At 35.5% G+C, this 19,281-nt stretch overlaps 1 protein-coding gene across 4 annotated transcripts in view; it reads left to right on the forward strand.

The window, feature by feature from the left end:
• dpp6a (dipeptidyl-peptidase 6a) overlaps positions 1-19,281 on the forward strand; it is a 455,219-nt gene that overhangs the window by 335,420 nt on the left and 100,518 nt on the right. The gene's annotated exons all lie outside the window — the stretch shown is intronic.

Raw genomic sequence — 19,281 nt, forward strand, 5'->3', positions numbered from 1 at the left:
TCCCTCCAAAGGCATGGGTTTCGAACATTTGAGAGGCAAGATCTGGGTGAATCTCAAATAAAATTTCAAAGAGCTATTAAACAGTTCAAAACACAGGAACCACAAAGAGAATGTAGTAATATCTAATTTGGATGTGTGCAGCGAAGTTAGCTCAATTCATGAATATTAATGATTAATAATAAGTTATTATTAATTATGAATAATCAGAATTAACTTAGTTAATTTAACCAAATAAATATAACAATGAGCGAACTCTGTAATTACTTATTTATTTAGAGAGGGAAATATAACTACTTCTTGTGAAGTAGATGAATAGTTTAGAAGTTTTATCCAACTTTAATAAGCTGTAGCAAGGGTCTTTACCGTTAAAATGACCTTTTCTGTGAGGCAATCCAACGTGGTTATATAGTGTGATTTATTGACTATTCTAACATATAACAAACAAATGTACAAAACACAACAACAAAAACATAGAAAAGAAAGAATTTAGATAAAGAATGGCAAATCTAACTCAGTTCCACACAGCTATTAAGGACAACCAAGACTATAAAAACACTTTTTGGATAAAGGGGCACAGCATAAGGCACGACTAAATACGCACTACAAAATATGTAGCCAGAAGTACGTATGGCTGCATTTCGTCTTTAAAACGAATGCTACGGGGTAATAAGACACAGTGCTTTTTCGCGCTTACCAGCTGACCGTTTACCTCTTGATGGGCGGCTTATTTATGCTGTTACCAATTTGTCCAGTAGTGTGCAGCGTACATCGGCGGACTAGAGACACAGAGAGGAGTTGACCATGATGATGAGTCCGAAGAACAGTTGCAGAAAGCAGGCTAGAAAAACGGTCGGTTGGTCAGTTAGTCAGTCGACAGCGGCCTCTGTTGAATTTACATAATAAGAGCAGGTGGCACTCGCGAGAAAAATTTGAGATCTCAAAAAGTATACACAGCCATCTCTGGCAGATTCGCAAAAACGGCAAAAAACATAGCTCCTGGGACGTATTTGGCGCTCTCCAGAAATGTACATAGGGGTACATTCTCAGAATGAGCCTGGGTTGGTTCTTTGCCTTCTTTGATATGTTATTCATCACATCAAAATAAGTGTACTTTGAATTTAGTTAACCCTCCACTGCACACATTATGATAGATCTGTAAAAAAAATATATATTTTACTGTTTTTCATTTCTTAAAATGGCTTAACTTGAAGTGCTTTAAAAAATTTTGGGGAAAAAATTTACATTGTACTTTATGATATGTTACCATATGGCAACAACATCCAACAGTGGATCTAACTTAGAAATGTCAAATTTCAGACACCCTATACATACTTTCCAACAACTCATATTCCAACAATTTTCATTCATTCCATTATTTTGTGCTGAACATTATTGAAAGCAAACATATTGTATTATCATGTGTACAACATACAGTAAATATAAATACTTTCTCCAGTAAATATTATAAAAAATAAATAACAAGTCTAGTATATCCAGATTCATCAGAATAATGTAGCTACTAGCTAACAATGTTTATATATTATACTATATACTGTACTGTGCCACACCTGTCTTATTTGCCTCTAAGCTAACTTACTTGAACTGTCTGCATCACTGCTCTTATCAAATGTCCAATCTGCATCATTCCCATGGTCACTAAAACCCATCTCATCCTCACTTTCATCTGCAGGAAGAGCCAGCTCTGTCCGTTTCTTCTTTCACTTACCATAGAACATGGTGGCGCTCACTAATACACTTTTCCATGTAATCAAATCTATTCAAAAGTTGGATTGCCATTAAAACTAGATTTTATCCATAATGCAAATGCCATTAACATGCAACTAATCAACATTATATTACTAGCATTCATGTTGTTAATGTTACAACTTAAAAGATCACAGCTGACCTTGCTAGCTAGCTAACCCATTGCAATATTGCACGTTCCACCATTTGGCAACACATAGATTTGATCGATTTACAAAACTAATTTGATCACTTTTTTGAGTGATGAATATGTCATCATAACTTACTGGAGGTGATGTTTCAGATTTTTTTGTGGATCTGACATAATTTGATCCTTTGATTTTATTGACGTTTACATTTGCATTCAGCAACTACTCACAATAAATGCCAGTCTGTCAGAAATCACACCACAGAAAAACACTGCATGTCATGTGACTTAACCAAAACACATCATTGGCTACACTAAGGTCTTCTCTTACCAACAAAAAAAAATCAATGTTGGTCTTAAAGAAACAGTGGCAGGGAAATGAACATAAATATCATGTTGTCATATGGTAACACCGTGCGGTAGAGGGTTAAGACTTTATAGTAAAAATACTGTTGAATACAGCAGCACACTTATTGTAAGTGCGCTGAAGTGTGTTAAGATACATAGTCAAGTATACTCCCTTTCAGTACATTTAAGTGGGCTTCTTTTATTATTATGAAACTGTCTTTCAGACACCATATGCTACAAGCGCACATTAAATGCAATAAAGCACACTTCATTTTTACAAAGGAAAATATTCCAAAAACACCAGCTTATTAAAAATGATTTGCAAAAAGAATATTTTATCAAAAAAGAAAAAAAAAATCACCTCAGCATTCAAGCAGAGATAACCTGCTTAGATTTCTTCTTTTTTTATCTAATGAAATAACCATTCAAATATTTTAATTGGGTCTGAAGGATTCCAAATAGTTTTCGCCGCAACTCTACAATACGGAATTAAGTCAGAATGAGGGTGATTACATTTTTGTGGATATGTGTCTGGATTGTGATGTCTGTTCTGCATACAGACGGGTGATTTAATGCAAAAGAAGGGAGGCGTTTATCAGCGGGTAGATTAATCAAGCCGTCTGATTTGGTTTGAGCTTCATTGAGCTGTCTCCTCTAATCAGCTGCTTTGGGCTGTGCAGATATGGAAGCTCTCTTTCTACGCTCACACCTCACAATCTTTCGCAAAACTTTCAAAGACGATCAAATGGAAACTACTTAAAGGACAAAATCCGGTATCTTTACAGCAGGATTCAAAACTTAACTGTTTAAAATCAGTTCCTTATGCACACAAAGAATGCATTTATTAGGTGTTGTATATTTAATTTTATTTAATTTTATTTATTTTATTTTATTTTTATTTTTGTCTTCATTCATATAGCCTTTTAACAATTTAGATTGTGTCAAAGCAGCTTAACATGAGACTGTGTTAGCGACAGTGGCGAGCAACAAATTTCACCAATTGACAAAAGTAAAAAGGACGTCCATCGTAGAAACGCTGCAGGTGTGAGGAGGTCACGGCGGGTGTTCAGGCTGGCCCACAGGATATATATATATATATATATATATATATATCCAAAACAAAAGGTCCGAGACTGCCTGAATGAAGTGGTTTCGGACTAATTGAAACAAACTCTGGAGCGGTTTGGTTGTAGTGAGACATACGGTGAGATATCATTCCATGCTGTCTAACTGAGCTATTATATATATATATATATATATATATATATATATATATATATATATATATATATATATATATACAAGTCATAATAGGAAATGGAATTAAGACATGTGGAGTTTGCCAATTTTATGGCATATGTGAAGAGCAGTACAGACATGTAAACACCTCAATCAAACTATCGCCATCATGTAGGATTTTTGTTGCATTTTGCGACAGGATATTCTATACACACAAGGCTGTTTGACAATATTCTCTGCACCTACTGAGTCAGTGAAGGACCACAGACATCTGCATTGTGAAATGTAGAGTTGTTTTTCCTACACAACATGTGGTCTCAAATTCCATTAAAACTCTTTCAGCAGTTCATACTAGCATCCAATATCTTGTTTGTCACAGGGGCATGCATGAAATGTTCCCGATTGAAAGTTAAAATGTCAAACTGCAGTTAAAGTCGACAAATTTAAAATTAAAGACCCAAAATAATATGTATAGTGTGGTGATGCATTGACGTTAATCAAATTGCTATAACATGTAAAATGGGAACATGAAAGGGACATTAAAAAAGCAACTCATGTATTCAGATTAAGGCAAATAATTCAATTACTACTGTCCATGTAATGTCCATGTGAAAACGAACCGCATCAAGAGCAAAAAGCAATATTGTAACAATTTGAATACCTGTTTTTGGAACAAAACAAACAATCTTTAGGTGTAAAAGCACCCTTAGTGTCATATAATCATTCTGAAAACCTTCTAATTTGCTGATTTGTTGAAGAAACTATAATTATCATCGTTAAAAACAGCTTTGGGGCTTAATATTTTGTAGAAAGTGTTATACACTAGTTCTTAAAACAGAAATTACACTTAAAATTACTTGCTGCTTGTTCAAACTGCTTATTTTAAATGAGTTGAATCAACACAATTCTTAAGATTTCTTTCAGAGAACTTGATTGTTTTATGTTCAATCTACTTCAATTTGTAAAACATAATTAAGTCAACTTATATATTTACTATCTGGCTATCTATCCATCCATCCATCCATCCATCTATGTAATTTGTGTACAGTATGTGTGCTGCTTGATTATTAGCAACATAATCTGGGTACCTTGGTTTGCTATGAGAGTTTTTAGAATTGGTTAGAATGTTGTTGCACCCCTAATAAATTCACACATACATGCATAGAAGGTCTTAATATTTGTAGAATAAGAGCTCCAATGAACAACAACATATAGCATTCTCACAGAAATAAGTCTGGCACTGCTAATCAAATGCATTATTCGATCATGGGCAGACAATTTAGCAGATTGATGGTCTGGAGCCTTTAGGTTTGTGTGAAGTGAAGGTTTGTTGCTTACTGAAATGCTGTGACAAGAGCTGTGCTCTCCAATACTCCTCCAGTTTGATCTGAGAGACTGATAAGGTCATACTGAAAATGTTTACTTTAAGAAATTACTGCTAAAAGTAGATCTACAGGCATCTGAATCATGCGGTGTCATAAGTTTTTCACCTATGGCTTCTCTATCTTATATCTCATATCTTTTCTATCCGCTATTTTTGCTAAATAAATAATAACAGTGAGATGTTTCTTTCATCTTTCAAATTTCAAAACCTGCCAATACCGATTATGTCCAAATATAGCAAACCATGAAATTTAATAACTTAACAACAACTTTCTCCACACAACTGTATATAAGGCACATATTGTACAGTTATATTGCCTCTTCTTATCATTTAACCACCCCTAAATGAAATTCCCCCTCGATGCCATTATATTATTTTGAACAGTTCATTCATGCATACATATTTCTCAATGTTTCTTGTCTCCAAAAATGATTCATAATCTTTTGGAAAAATGACAAGCATATACTGGAATTCTCCAACCATTAAGTCCTCAAATCATTTACAATAAGCTGCCACCATCTGCTAAATCTGAATCTATTACAACCAACTGTTGATGCATGGAACCAGGTATAAAACATGCATGTCTGTTTGCTAGTATTCATTCATTCATTCATTCATTCATTCGCCAGTGGTTAGAGCTGAAGATCTTTGCCCGAACCCAAAGGAATCCAACGGGACCTGACGAGTTCGGGTGGGTTCGGGCTTAATTTCAATAATTTTAGACGGTGTTGGGCCGAGCTCTGGCTTGTAGTCCGTCTTGCATGGTAAATAAACAGTCATGTGATGCATTTCGATTAGCGCGAGAAAGTAATCCAACTGTTTGTTACAACATTAAAACCCATCCCTGCAAAGGTGAAAGAAATGATGACGGAGAAGTCAAATGTAACCTGCTCACCCAGTATTTATGTTTGTAATATATATACTATTTTCTAATTAATAACCACCTCATGTGGAAGTCTAAATCTGCGCCTCATTTCGGAGGCTGTTATTTTCCACCGGAGGTTACATTTCGGTGGCGAGTGCATTCTTTGAGAGCCTTTGTGGCTAAATAAATGAAATACACTATTTTTCTGCAAGGCAACCTGGAGTGCTGAAATATAATAGGCTAAACTGGCATTGCATGGGTTAAAGGGACCAAAACAAAGATAGATGTTCCAGCATGTAACACACATTTTCAAAGCAGAATATCTGACTTCAGCATTGTTTTTCAGATGAACAAGTATGCTAACTTAGCATATTTCTTAAATATCTGCTAACATATTATGGAATTTTAGTGCTTTAGAAGACTCAAAAACTTACACACAGCACCTTTAAGTCTATTTCACTTGAATCATTCGACAGTGGATAATGTTACAGTTTTACCACAATTATTCAGGCATTGTTCACCCCAAAATTACATTTGTCGCCATTTGTCATTTAATTTGTCATGCTGTTCCAAACCTGCATGACTTCCTTTAGTCTTTGCACTGTTAAATGTGTTCATGTTCTTTTTTATACAGTGTTCCAGCTTTAAAAAGACACAAAAGCACCATGAAAGTAGTTTAATACATCTTGTGCAGTACATTTAACAAGCCTTCTCAAGCCATTTAGTATATTGAGAAGCAGATACAGCAGGGAAAATAAGTATTGAACATCACCATTTTTCTCAGAAAACATATTTCTAAAGGTGCCGTTGACTTGAATTTTTTCCTGAATGTTGGTAACAACCTCTCATGATCACCAGCAATCCAGCCTGTGCAGATCGCTAACGAACTACAAATCTGCTGGTATATGAACTACAAGTTCCAGTCATGCAACACACACACACAGCTGCTCCAAGTCTTGATTAGACTCACACAGCTGATGCTGCTCAAGTACTGATTACACATTGTGTTAAAATTATGACACATTTTCCTTGCCTTGTCTTACCATGTTTTTGACCCTCGCCTTGTTTGTTTGTTTATGTTGCCTGCTTCCTGCCTGGACTGACCTGCTTGACCATTCTCTGCATAATAAACCCTGCATTTGGATCCGCATTTCCTTGTCAGGATCCCGCTTCACAATAAACAACCAAATAAAACCCTATATGCAAAGAAACAAATCTAATTAGTTAATGAAGAAGTGTAATACAATGAAATGATGCAGGGAAAAAGAGCACGTGAGGAAAGGAAGGTGTATAAAGGCAGTGAAGGCCCAGACAGCAGCTGAAATCTCTCAGTAGTTCTTCAGCAACCCTCTGCCCTTTGTCATAGTAAATGAATATCAGCTGCTTCAGTTCAAATTCTACATTAACAGGATTATGAAGATGAAACCAGGGTGGACATTTCAGCAAGACAATGACCCAAAACACAGCCAAGGAAACTCTCAAATGCTTTCAGAGAAAGAAAGTCAAGCTGTGTAATGGCCCAGCCAATCACTTGACCTGAATCCAATAGAAAATACAAATTTAAAGCTCAGATTTGATAGACGAGACACACAGCACCATCAAGATTTTTACACTCTCTCACACCTGAGCAATGCATGTGACTTCATTCTCCATATGAGAGGTGTCTTTAAACTGCCATCAACAACAAAAAAAGCCTTTTATATAAAGTATTAAATACATTTTCAGTAGTTCAGTACTTTCTCCTTGTGCATTTCATTGAACATAACACATTTTTCAGATTTTTATTTTATTTTTGTTTGTATTGTTTGGGTTTTTACCAAAATCTGGTTCAATTCCATGTCAACAGCTGCTTTAGAAATATAATTCCCAGGAAATTCTTGACATGACTTACAGTACTTTCCCTGCTGTGTATTGCCATTTAGAATGACATGAGGGTAAATGATTACACTATTTTGCAATCATCTTCAAGTCATACTTAAATGCAAGATGATCAAAACAGCACTTACTATATATCTGACCTGCTAAGTCAACAGGTGCTACAGTATGCAGCTCAGTTCTATAGACACTATTATGCATTTAGCGATGATCATTCTGTTGATTTCAGTATTTTTCGTTCATGTTCTTGTATGTGGAGGCACCAGCAGACCCTCATCGCTCTCGCACAGGAACATTAACTCAGCGCTCATAGTCATTCATCTTATCTGGCTTTGATTCATAACATAACAAAGCGCAGTTCACTGCCTAGCAAGCGGCTGGAGTAATTTAGCTGGAAATTATGGCATGACGTCTGAGCTCTTGTGTTGATTGATGCTATGCCCATTTTTCACGCCATCATTTTAGCTCGTTATCGCTCACGTCATTCCAGCTAAGGTAAACCGATCTGTCCCAAGGAAATTAACTGAAACGTCACCTTGTCTTTTTCTGTTCCTGTTTTAAAACTGCGACTGTTGTATTTTGTTATTTCCAGAAAGAAAGAGCCAGAGTCGGCTGATTAATTTAACACATTCCTCTCCATATCCAAACACAGCTTCATTTATTTGGGGGGTAAAAGCATTTGTCAATATATTATATATAAATCAGACTTCATTTATAAGGAAATTTATCCATCCATTTATTCATCCATCCATCCATCCATCCACTCACTCATCCACCCATCCATCCATCAACCCAAACATCCATCCATCAACCCATCCATCCATCCATCCACTCACTCATCCATTCACCCATTCACCAATCCTTCCATCCATCCATCTATCTACCCATTTACTCATCAATTCAGCCATCTATTCATCCACCCATCAATCCATCCACTCACTCATCAACCCATTAGTACATCTATCCATCCACTCACTCATCCATTCACCCACCCTTCCATCCATCCATCCATCCATCAATCCATTCACTCACTCATCCATTTACCCATTACCCATACTTCCATCCATCCATCCATTCATCAATCCATCCACTCACTCATCCATTCACCCATTGATCCATCCATCCATTGATCCATCCATCAATCCATCCATCCACTCACTCATCCATTCACCCATTACACATCCTTCCATCCTTCCCTCCCTCCATTCATCAATCCATCTACTCACTCATCCATTAACCCATTGATCCATCCATCCATTCATCCATCCATCAATTCATCCATCCACTCACTCATCCATTCACCCATTACCCATCCTGTCATCCATCCATTCATCCATCCACTCACTCATCCATTCACCATTAATCCAGCCATCTGTTCATCCATTCATTTATCCATCCATCCATCCATCCATCCACCCAATCTCTTTGAATAGCTTACATTGAACTGTTTTTTTTGTAAATTAATTTGCAATAAAAAGATATAATCTATTTCATTCATATGGTGACTATTTTTAAACATTTTTTTTACCATTAATATTATAAGTAAAATCATTAAATCAATCATTAAAATCAAATCATTAAATCATTTCCAAATATATATATGGCATGGTGGCTTAGTGGTTACCACTGTCGCCTCACCACAAGGTCATTGGATCCTGGAGTCCCTGCTGGGACATTTGGACATTTGTGTGTTTTAGCATTTCTGTATGTTCTCCCCATGTGGTGCAGCCGATTCGAATGTTATCACTTGATTGAATGAACATTATCAGTGGATATCAGCTGATAGATATGGGCCAGTAGGGGCCTTCTTTGCCTACTGGTAGGCTCAGAAGGCTGTTATCATCCATACTCATGGTTAATCAGCAATAAATCACATAAGGATGTGATTGGAAGTTAACGGGAATTATTTATATTATTTATTAAATTTCTCATTAATTGTATTTTATTAATGTCTACCCCTACCCCAACCCTAAACTCAGCCATCACAGTCATGTAAAAACAGATCTGGATCTGGAGTTTTCGCTACTAGTATAGCTGATTACCCATGTGAATGGATAACAGCCTTCTGCGCCTACTAGTAGGCTCAGAAGGCCCCATCCTGGCCCATATCTATCAGCTGATAACCACTGATAACATTCATTCAATCGAGTGATAACATTCGAACCTGGTGGTTGGCGTGGATTTCCTCTGGGTGCTCTGGTTTCCCCTGCAGTCCAAAGAAAATTGGCCACAGTGTATGTGTGTAAATGTGAGACTCTATGGGTGTATCCCAGGACTGGGTTGTGTCTGGAAGGACATCCGCTGCGTAAACCATATGCCACAATAGTTAACAGTTCATTCTGCAGTAGCGACCTCTGATGAATAAGGGACTAACCTGAAGGAAAATGAATGTTACAAATGCTTAATACTTTTTAGAATAAGATTTTTTATTTATTTATATCAACATTTAACAGTTTAATTTTAAAGTTTTACTGTTACTATTTCTTTATCAGATCCAATTGAAAAGCTCTTCTTTGTTCAGTAAATAGGAAGCAGTGTGTAACAGTGATGCAACATGGCAAAACTAGTCTTCTTATTAATCAGCAAAGCTGTTCACGCTGCAAACAGTGTGACATCTACACAGGCGTTTAGGCACTGAATGCAGACTCTGTCGAGAGGACACAAACACTCCTGAATAACACTTCAAATTCCAAAAACACCTGCGGCACATAGAAAAGAAAGAGCCAGAGTCGGCTGATTGATTTAACACATTCCTCTCCATATTAAAACACAACCTAATTTATTTGGGGGGTAAAAGCATTTGTCAATATATTATATATAAATCAGATCTATCTATCTATCTATCTATCTATCTATCTATCTATCTATCTATCTATCTATCTATCTATCTATCTATCTATCTATCCATCCATCCATCCATCCATCCATCCATCCATCCATCCATCCATCCATCCATCCATCCATCCATCCATCCATCCATCCATCCATCCATCCATCCATCCATCCATCCATCCATCCATCCACCCACCCACCCACCAATCTATTTGCCCATTTACCCACCCATCTGTTCATCCGCCCATCCATCCATCCATCCAACCATCCCTCAATCAATCCATCCATCCATCCACCCACCTGTCCATTTATCCATCCATCCATCCATCCACTCACTCTTCTACACATCCATCCATTCTTCCATCCAACCACTCACTCATCCACCCATCCATCCATCAACCCAAACATCCATCCATCAACCCATCCATCCATCCATACTCGCATCCATCCATACTCGCATCCATCCACTCACTCATCCATTCACCTATTCACCAATCCTTCCATCCATCCATCCATCCATCCATCCATCTACCCATTCACCCATCGATCCAGCCATCTATTCATCCACCAAGCAATCTATCCACTCACTCATCCACCCATCTGTACATCCATCTATCCATCCATCAATCCATCCACTCACTCATCCTTTCACCCATTGATCCATCTATCCATTCATCCATCCATCAATCCATCCATCCAGTCACTCATCCATTCACCCATTACCCATCCTTCCATCCATCCATTCATCCATCCACTCACTCATCCATTCACCCATCCATCCATCCATCCATCCATCCAATCTCTTTGAATAGCTTACATTGAACTGTTTGTTTTGTAAATTAAATCGCAATAAAAAGATATAATCTATTTAATTCATATTGTAACTATTGTAAAATAATTTTTTACCATTAATATTATTAGTAAAATCACTAAAATCAATAATATTAAATTGTGTTTTAACTGACAATTACATTTTGAATTGTGAAAAATTACATGATATTTATAGTACCTTAATTACATCAGAGAGCAATTCATAACCCCGTAATGTAAACATAACAATACAATGTATATATATATATATACTTTTTTAATAAAAATATACTTATATAATATTGATTATTATTGATTTATTTTACTTTTTTTTATCTGATCACACATGTCCTTAAATTATGAAGGTATGATAAAGGTATGAAGAAGAGAATTCTAAGCATGTTTCATGTAAATGTAAAATATGCCACGGTTTGTCACCATTTTAATATGATTACACCGCTTCACTGTGACTCACCTGCAGTGATTTTATAAATATATGTAAAGACTTTGGCCCTGCCAAAGCCAATTAGAGAAGGGAAAGAGCACTGCTCTGGCCATCATTGGATGATTATTTGATCTTCGTTATAGTGTCAGAAGCACTTACTTGTGCTGATTCACAGAAAACGGGGTCCTCATTTCCTGCCTGGAACATTAGCTATTACTTGATATCCATGGACAGGCCAGAAATTGAATTTTTAATACGGAGTTAGCCCAGAATTTGTTTCCTTTTTATTTATTTTTTCCCTAAAAGAGTTTCCACAACTCATCAATCAAAGTCAAAACATCACAGCTGATGCAGCTCAAACCGAATTAATCTATAAATGAATCAATGATACAGGTAATTTATTTACATAGGCAAAGCCTTTCTCTCCCTCAGGCTTCCTCAAACATCGACCACTTGCCTCCATCACTGAAATCTAGTGTTTTCAGAATCACTCTAAATCTCTGACAAAAGAAAACAAATATAACACCTGGACCTTTTTTACTGCCCTCAAGATAACACAGGCAGTTATGAGAAACAAGATTATGTCAAATTCAGAAAATAAAAGCTTGTTGAGAGGTTTAGTTCTCCCAAAAATGTTGTTATTTTATTCCGAACACAATGACTTTTTTAAAAAATGTGTGACCAGATGACTTTTGTCAGTGTAAATGATTCAGCCGCGGGTAAATGAAGTGACTTACAATCAGGAAAACAAGTAAATTTTATTTCACAAGTTAGAGTGTAAAAAGATACAAATATTCTCCATCTCTAATGCAAACAAAGAGGGAAAAGTAAATAAACTAAACAAAAGAAAAACAAAAACAAACCACTAATGGCCACCGGTTACCCAGAAAGTGAGGACAGATGAGGTACCCAAGCAGCAGTGTTCTCACCACACTCAGCTCACAGCAATCACACTGCAACCTAAAAACATAAAATCAATAAAGTGACCAAATCACCACACAATCCCAACCACCTTTTCTTCACCGCCATTCACACAGTGCAGGGAACCCAGTGGCCACTGATGGTATAAAGCAAATCCAAAAATAGAACCTACAAAAGAAATAAAGGGTTAGCAAAGGAAAATACAAAAACAAACAGTTGTCAAACTAACAGCATAATAAATAAATAATAAATAACCCAAGTTTGCATACAACAAATGTCAAAAAGAAACGATTCAATAACAAATATATTATTGTATGGATGAACAGAGATGAGGTTCTTAAGGTGAATGTGTACCTTGGCTCTAAGGGTCAAACAACAAAAAATAAGGTCAAGAATCTTGGTGTGACTCTGGAGTCAGATCTGAGTTTCAATAGTCAGTAAATCAGCATACTATCATCTATCATCATATATCAATGTTTGTATGAGGAGAAAGCCTAAATTACGTTGATTTAAAACACTTGATTCATATAGATTTCTTTTGGATTACTTTTAGATTACTTTCTTTTTTCTGAGCGTAAACATTTATAGTGACTGGATACTCAAAAATGATAAACAGATATTAAAAGCATGGAAGAATTTCTGCTTTTTTTATTATACTAAGTTTAGCCTAATATTTTTAGTCAGTTTGATTGATGTAAGTTGAGATGAATGTACGCTGATCAGTGTTTATACGACAAGAAAGCCTAAATCACATAGATTAAAACAATTGATTCCTATAGATTACTTTTGCATTACTTTCTTTATTCTTAGCATAAACATTTACATTCGCTGGATGCTCAAAAATTATGAGCAAATATTAAATGCACGGAAATGTTTATATGTCGAGAAATTACATTGATTAAAACAGTTGATTCATTTAGATTACTTTTGGATTACTTTTGGATTACTTTCTTTTTTCTGAACATAAACATTTACATTCGCTGGATGCTCAATAACGAAGAAAAAAAATGACGAGAAAATATTAAAAGCATGTATTGGTAGTATTAACCATTTGAAATGCAATTTGAGCATGAATAAACAATGACAGAATTTTCGCTAAACCTTTAAGATCTGTCCGGAATCATCTTCGCCATCATGAATCATCTTTGCAGCAAGTGGTTGTCATTCAGCATTCCTCATCCCCCCTGTTTTGTCCTCTATCTCCCTTTGGCTGTAATAGACTCTCTCATTTTGATTCTGTCTGCCTGCCCCCATTATGATTGTACTAAAGCAGCTATATAATTGCATAATTAGTGGAGCCCATTGATCTGCCTCTCTAGCTAGGAGTCTAAATCAAACAGATACATCATCGACATTACTCAACACTCGCAACGAGAAATTAAACTGAGCTAATGCCTGCTGTGGCCTAAACCATCTGGTTCCATTTAATGGCCCACCCCTGTGTCCTTACTCTAAGAGCCTGACGAACACCGAGCGTGTACACAGAGATCCGCTAAATGTTGTTGAGCAAACAAGAGTGTGATTTGTGGAGTAAATGTCTTTTAACCTTGATGGGAGTCATGAAGTTGCCTCGCTTGATAAGTTCGGAGTAACCTCAAGCAGTCCAGCGCCCCCCGGTGTCTAAATACTCTGAACAAAAGCTACTGCCCTTTGCTGAGGGATTTGTGCAGATTTCAAATGAAGCTGTAGGTGCATTCGAGTTTTTTTTTTCCTTAATCCTGAGACTTTCTGCATGTTTAATGACATGACTAAATCCACCAAAAGCTTCATTTAATTTTGAGGTAAATAAGGAGTTATAAAACCGAGTGAGGTGCCTACTTTGACATATTTTGAAGACATCAGAGACACACGTTATGTAAAGTCCATACTGTAGAATTTGATCCCATAATTTAATCCAATCTCGAAATATTAGGGATATGGATGCTGATGCATTTAATTCAATGTTCGATTTAGGGTACTTTCACACAACAAATTTACTAAAATATAAATTCTATTTTGAGTTTTTAAAAATGTTTTATGTACATATGCCAGTGTTTTATAATGAAGTGCATTTTAGAAAAGTTGTATTATGCTAATGCCAGGCCAAGCCAACTATGCTCCTGCACAAATATGCAAACACAGTCCTACAGTTTGCTATTGTTGTCTTGGTTAAGTGTTTGCTAGTGTCGCACAATATTCCAGTACTAGAAATACTACAGGTATTGTGATAACATGCTGTTGAAAAAAAGGACAATTTCATTAGTATTTGTGCACATTTTAAAGAGAGCAGTGTTTTCGGAGTGTAACTGACAGTAAAGTATTGGCATAATAATATCACATTATGCCAGCAGCATAGGCATATGGTTTGATATTGGATTTATAAATTAGATGATCTGTATTCAGTTACATTTTTTCATTTTTTATGCGTTTAACATGGTATTTATTCAGTCAGGTATCAAATTTTATTTATTTATTTTTTCATTTACACTGTATTCTGAACTGTCTTAAAAAGTTTACGTTTTCAGAGATACATTGTTATGACAATTTTGGATCAAAACAATATTTTTTCATTTTTAGAAAAAAATAGTGTTGAAAATAGTGTTGCCCTTAGCGACAATACCCTTATGGTGCGTTCACAACAGATGTAGATGAAGCGTCAAGCGCGAGTGATTTACATGTTAAGTCAATGCAAAGACGTGAATAGACATCCTGCGGTGTGAATGGTGCGAGTTAAGAGGTGCAAACAGAGCCTTTTGCATGTTTACCCTGCCTATGACGTGAATCCGTGTTTATTGTGATGAGAATTTGACGTTCGAATAAAGCGAAAAAAACTTTCACATGTCTATGCACGTGGGAATAGCGTAATTTATTCACGCAAGATGTGTCTGGCGTGAACACAGCATTAGAATCAAAGTGGCCGCATTTGCATTCAACAAAATTTTGCGTTATTAATTAAAAAAAACTCAATTGAACTCAAAAGTTTTCATGTAAACATCTTAATCTGAGTGAGATTTACAATTTTTTATTTAAATTCTGACTTAATTGGTACTATCGGCACTAATGGGCCCAAAGTGTGCAAAGAAAATTTCCCCCACACCATTACACCACCACCAGCCTGAAACATTAATACAAGGCAGAACAAATCCATGATTTCATGTTGTTGACGCCAAAATCTGACCCTGCCATTCAAATGCCGCAGCAGAAATCGAGACTCATCAGACCAGGCAACGTTTTTCCAATCTTCTATTGTCCAATTTTGGTGATCCCGTGCAAATTGTAGACTCAGTTTCCAGTTCTTAGCTGACAGGAGTGGCACCCGGTGTGGTCTGATGCTGCTGTAGCCCATCTGCCTCAAGGTTGGACATGTTGTGCATTCAGAGATGCTCTTCTGCATACCTCGGTTGTAATAAGTGGTTATTTGAGCCTTTCTATCAGCTCAAAGCAGTCTGGCCATTCTCCTCTGACCTCTGTCATCAACAAGGCATTTGTGCCCAAAGAACTGCTCCTTGCTGGATATTTTATATTTTTCAGACCGTTCTCTGTAAACCCTATAAATGGTTGTGCGTGAAAATCCTAGTAGATCAGCAGTTTCTGAAATATTCAGACCAGCCCATCTGGCAGCAACAACCATGTCACATTCAAAATCACTTAAATCACCTTTCTTTCCCATTTTGATGGTCGGTTTGAACAGCAGCAGATCGTCTTGACCATGTCTACATGCCTAAATGCATTGAGTTGCTGCCATGTGATTGGCTGATTAGAAATTTGCGTTAACGAGCAGTTGGACAGGTGTACCTAATAAAGTGGCCGGTTAGAGTACATAATCATTCCCATACTAAATCCCGAGAGTGTTCATGACGGAAATGCACTGCATTGAACTACAACAAAAACATGGAAAAATGAGCTAGCGTCACACTGGTGGATGTGCTCCATGTGGACAGGGTTCAAGAAAAACAGAAAGACAGAGACATAATGTGGCGAGTAGGGTTATATTCACATGTACTGTGTGAAGCGGCTGTCAGCATGTGTTTTCATAATAAATCTCTCTTGTTCCTTTTGTGTGGTGTGTGTGGGAGGTGACCTCTGCTCTCAATCAGCACTTAATTAGATTAGTGCTCACACCTTCTGTTTCAGCCATATTACATGCAGCCGATGCATACACATCATCAAAAACGTGTGTGTTTTTATGGGATGATTCCACGCACCAATTGCTCAACTTCAAAATACGAGCTAGACTGCTATGAAAAATCTATTCAGCAGGAAACAGTTTAATATTTGTACTGCTTTACGAGACTGCACAGAGTGATTGACTTGTAAAACATGAAGTTTCACAGTGTATAGGCTGCATGAGAATTATGGGGCCGGTTAATTGATTCGGTACACAGAGGTTGAGAAAGAAGCCCTGATCAAATATCCATGAGGTTTATGTATTCTGTGAATCACAAGCGAGTGCCTTGAAGACAAAAATGTGTGTGTGGGTGTACGTGAGTGTATGCGTGTGGTGTTTATAACAATGTAGTGACCAAATGTCCTCAAAACTTTATCAATTCTGGTAATTTATGACATGTTTTGGTCCCCATGAGGAAAAACTGTATAAATTATGTTGAATTAAAGATTTTGGAAATGCTGAATGTTTTCTGTGAGGGTTAAGAGGTAGGAGGATAGTATATCTGTACAGTGTAAAATAATTATGCCTCAAGTCTCCAAGAAACCAAAAGTTTGTGTGTGTGTTTGTGTGTGGGGGTTTAATTTGAAACAGATTGTCAGATAATTGTGATATGATAACTGAACATTACTTCATTCAGATCACATACCCCCTTCGACTTCATATTGTCTTGTGTCCAATGATTTATTTATTTATTTATTTATTTATTTATTTATTTATTTATTTATTTATTTATTTATTTATTTTAAATGTATTTAATTAATTAATTAATTAATTAATTAAAAATTAAATAAATTTAAAATAAATAAATAAATAAATTTAAAATAAATGAATAAATAAATAAATAAATTACTTAATTAAAAATTAAATAATTTAAAATAAATAAATAAATTAATAAATTAATTAATTATTAATTAGTTAATTAATTTATTTATTTAATTAATTAATTAAACATTCTACCACATTCTACCAGAAATTTACATTTTCACTCATAAAAAATGTGACAGGGCCTGACTTAAGCTTGTCATCCTCAAAAAATCATTCAAAAACAAGCATAAATACATACAATTCAATGAGAGAACACATCCTTGATCATTGTCAGCTTCTCCTCCATCTTGTAATGTCACTTCCAAGTCATAGCCTTAAAGGTGTATTGCACGAATTTTATGTTAAATTTGATGCAAATGTGACAGGACTGACAGAAACATGGGGACAATTATAAATGTATTTCTATTGTATATTTGTAGTATTTATTTGTAGAATTTATTTATAATTTCATGTTTTTAATCAATTAATGTGAATGATAACTTAAACTTGCTATTTCTGAAGTTTTTTTTTTCTTTTTCTAAGTAACATTTTTTACCATTACAAAACTATTAAAGCTGTAGATTCAATTGGGGACAAGGACAATGACAGGGTTTGTAAATTTGTAAGGTGTTTTTAATAAAGACAAAAAAATCTGAGAAACAAATGAATGACATCTTACTTTGCAGAACAACTGACGGAAATCATCCATCAGTCCATTTTAGACATTTTTGGGATAAAATACTTTTTATTCGCTGTATTTATGTTTTTATTTCAGCGACAGATAATGTACATTTCAATGTGGAATGTCCCATTACCATTAGTAAGTTTTATAAATTAACCCATATACGAATACTCCGAAAAAAGAATGACTTTTGCTGCTTGTTTAAAATGAGTTGAAACAACTCAATTCTTAAGGTTTGTTTGGGGACAACTTAATTGTTTTATGTTAATTAATACATCTGTTTTGGGACAACATAAAGGAATTGTCTGTGTAGAGTCTGAAATTTGTGATAACCTGTGTGTGCTTTAAATTAAACCAATTCCATATTTTATTATGGTTATTTTAATTATTGTTTGTTTTGCATTAATAATTTCAGTTATGGCTATATACTAATTTATAAATCTTAGTTATTTGTTTAGTCATCCATTTATGTTTTATTTATATTTTTTATTCATTTATGTTCATCATTTATTATATTAATCATTTATTGATTTGATTTCTTTATTTTAAATATTTAGTACACTGTAAAACCCAACAATCAACTTTATCAAATGAAATGAGTGTAGTTAACTCAGTCAAGTTAATTCTACTAATTTGAAAAGAGTTTTGAACTCAGTGTTGAAAGTAATGAGTTAATTAAATACCTCATTACTTCAACTTAAATGGAGTAAGTTCACAATACTTATATAGATTAGTTTTTTAACTGAAATGGTTTGTTGCAATCGGTTTCCTCAAAAGGTTTGAGTTGACTAAACTTATTGGGTTTTACAGTACTCAGTTGGTTTGAGTTCTCTTCATTTATCAGGTTTTACTGCCCTCAAATCGCTACATTTACTCAAATGGATTAAGTTCACAGTACTCTTTAGGATTCGTTTTTGAAATTAAATAATTGATTGCAATCGGTTTCCTCAAATGGTTTGTTACCTTGTTCTGCTTTTAGTGTTTTTTCCATTGTTTAGTCTTATAGTGATGGTGTTTCATGAAATGTTCCTCTCCACT

Source organism: Danio aesculapii, chromosome 24, assembly GCF_903798145.1.
Source record: "Danio aesculapii chromosome 24, fDanAes4.1, whole genome shotgun sequence".
Lineage (NCBI taxonomy): Eukaryota > Metazoa > Chordata > Actinopteri > Cypriniformes > Danionidae > Danio > Danio aesculapii.